The sequence below is a fragment of the Primulina eburnea genome, chromosome 6 (genome assembly GCF_022965805.1).
Source record: "Primulina eburnea isolate SZY01 chromosome 6, ASM2296580v1, whole genome shotgun sequence".
NCBI lineage: Eukaryota > Viridiplantae > Streptophyta > Magnoliopsida > Lamiales > Gesneriaceae > Primulina > Primulina eburnea.
The window spans coordinates 26,763,651-26,767,095 of NC_133106.1; positions in this window are offsets into that span (position 1 = coordinate 26,763,651).

The following is a 3,445-nucleotide window of genomic DNA, read 5'->3' on the forward strand; positions in this document are numbered from 1 at the left end:
ACCTCATATTACCTATTGTATATTCATGTACTTTATCTATGCAGCTTGCATGAGTGTATAGATAAATTATAATGTCATAATCGAATAAAATCGTAAAATATTATTAAAATAAAGATTATTTAATATTAGAGTCGATAAAACCCGAGTCAAAAGTTGGCTTGTCGGGTATCTACTCTAATACCTACTCCCTCCAAGTTTTGAAGAAATTCACACCCAAATTTTCGAGTCACACACTTTCTATAGCACTATGAAATTTCGAGTAAGAGGAAGGTTTTTCAAGGAAGGAAAAAGATACGAGTCACAAACGAGCAACAACAGTCTGATATTCGAATACGAATTTCAAAAAGTCAATAATCTAATCTTTGAGATTTTAGCAGCATACGAAATCATTGAGAAGAAAATGTGTTAGTCGGCTTAGTGTTTTCATAAAAGTATACGATTTAAATGAGTGGTCATGCCTTCTTTTATGTATATAAGTTTTTGAAACAAAATTATGACTTTAGGCATTATTATTATTTGAAATCTTAAGTGGATAGGAATGTAAAAAATTATGACTTGATATGGTCTATATAAGGTGGGATTATTACTGTTATATGACATCACCCCTTAGAGAAATAACAGAAAAGGGACTGATCAATAAACCATTAAAAAAAATTAGAAGAAATTTCAGTGCTATATGAATATGGTTTGTTTATGATATGTTCTATCATGATATGTTTAGAAAGTAACTTGTATTTGATTTTATAAATCATCTTATATTGTTGTATTCAATCGGCGCCATTTAATGAGTATTTTCCAAACATTCATCCCTTACATTCTCTTCAAAATAAGAATGAAGAGGAAACTGAAGAAAACAAGTGAAACCAATTATGGAGCTGGTCAAGATTTCATTTTTTTTTCACGATCAAGTTTTTATTTTTTAGGATTTTTATCGTTTTTTCTACACTTCTGTAATTTTGTTTTGATCATTTCTCCTCGTAAAGACATGCTTAGTTATGAACTACTTGTTAAATAGACTGGTCTAGTTCGTAGCTTACTAAGAGCCCTTTTATTATCAATTCTATATTTGTTACACAACGTCAATGTCGAACGCTGCGGTATAGGGGCTGATAGAATGGCGGTCATTAATGCGTGGAGTTAACAAACGTCGAATTGAAGTACAAGTCTTTAGAGCTCAGGTCTCGAGGTCATAATTACTTTATCCTTGTAAATACTCCCATTTACAACATGGAGAAGGAATTTATTCAATTTCATATTTCAATTTATGTGTAGTTATATTTGAATTTTCTCTCTTTCGTGAGAGTGCTCACGCCAATAAACTCCTCTAACATACCACTCTTGCATTTGTTGTTTGAGTGTGTGTAAGAATCCAACTGTTGGAGATTTGTCGCTACTTGTCCACATCGGACATCATCATTCAAAAAGGACTATCAGCTCGGAAATTGGGCACCCACTCTACACCATTTTTTTGAGCACTATTATTATAGTTGGTTCCGTCTGTTGGAACCAGATATAAGATTAAAAATTTTTTGTCAACCAAAAAATTTCAATGACAACCACAAAGAGGAGAACTCTGATGCGGTGAATTGGAGGAAATGGGGAGCTGGCCTTGGAAATCTGACTTTATGTCAGCCCACCTATCTGATCAAAACAATAGTTTGGCAGGTTTGGATGAAAAGATTCAGCAATACAAGGAGAAATGTTATCGTGAGTAAGAGGAGGGTACAAAGAGGAAGCAGGAAGAGAAGCAGTATGAGAAGTGTAAAGAGAGTGGGAGGTCGAAGAGGCGTCTCGAAAAATGTTGTCCAGTGTAATGCCTGAATTAAATATTACAAGTTGTTGATTTAGTAATGTGATATTACTAAAAAATTAATGATTTTTAAAGAGGGAAATATGTCATAATTTTAGATAGTGATATCACCATTTCCGTAAAATATTCCATCGTTTAGATAGTGATATCATCATTTCCGTAAAATTTTCCAAAATTTTGAAACTTTGAGGAATTTTCATTTCCAATTGGCTTAGTATTTTTGCACCAAACTTGGCACCATTCATGTTTTTGATGTCAAGGATATTTAGTAAATTTTTCACGTAATTCTGAGATCGAAAAGTTTTGAGCTATTTCTTCTGTTAATTGTGTAGGCAGTACTGATTCTGTTCATTCCAGTATTTGTCTATAACTCGACCTATATTCTTGAAATCATTTCTGAACCTTTACCCTTATGTTTTGGATGTAGGTTATGGCTGACCAGAGTAGCTACATTAAGAGCTTAGAAAGAAAGATAGAGAAACTCAGGGAACATAACTATTGTCTAGAGCTGGACAAAGATGAATTAGTTATTAGAGCGTCGAGCAGAACACTTGAGAAGTGATGTTCAACGATATGCTCACTATCTGCACGAAGCAGAAGAGAGGAATAAGAAGACTCAAGAACAGTTTGAGACCACTCAAGAGACTCTTGCAGAGTTCATCGAGTTACGTAATACATTAGTTGAGAAGATCCAAATACTTACTGGTCAGAATCACCAACTCCTACACCAGCATAATCAGTATAGAGAACACACTGATGCTCAAATTCAAGAGCTGCAGGACACCGTGGAAGTTCTTAGTGACCAGAATACGGTTCTGCATGGTCATATTGAACATCTACAAGCAGTAATAGCCAACCAAGATGAACCTGAAGAGGATCCAGAAGAGGAAGAAGAAATCGAATAGGACCCTATGGATTTGGGATTAGGAGAAGTGTTAGATTAGAGCATCAGTAGTGATTTTCTTTGTAATAACACTTGTTCCATTTACCTTCTTGTTAACAATTTCGATATTTCGTTGTAATTGCAATTTCTTGGGAAATCAATAAAATTTCTTTCGATCAATTGGTTTCATATTTAATTCTCGAGCAATTACTTAAACATTGTGTTTTTTTTGTTTAGTTCATATTCTGCCAAAATCTTAGAACTTTCATAACCATAGGAAATGAGCGGAAGACCAGTAAGAAATAATCGCAACCCTCGTTACAATAACCGCAACGATGAGGATGCACAACAGCAACAACAACAACAACAACAACAACAACCACCACCAGCGGTTGGACTCAGTCAGGCCGATTTGATGGCCATAGCCACGATTGTGGCAACTACGCTGCCAGGGTTTGTCAACCCAAATGCTAATCATCCACCACCACCACCTCCAGCTCAGAATGGAACGAAGCAGCACTATGAGGCTCTCCGAAGAGCAAGAGTCCCTAACTTCGATGGAAGCACCGATCCAGAGGTCGGACAGAATTAGATGAAAGAGGTGGAAAATCATCTTCGACTACTTGAGGTTCCCCAAAGGATCAGAGTAGATGTGATTACACATTTTCTTGTGGATAAAGCTGTCAAATGGTGGGAAGGAGTCTCACCAGCTATGAATGAGGCGGGACCTATCACTTGTCAAATGTTCCGAG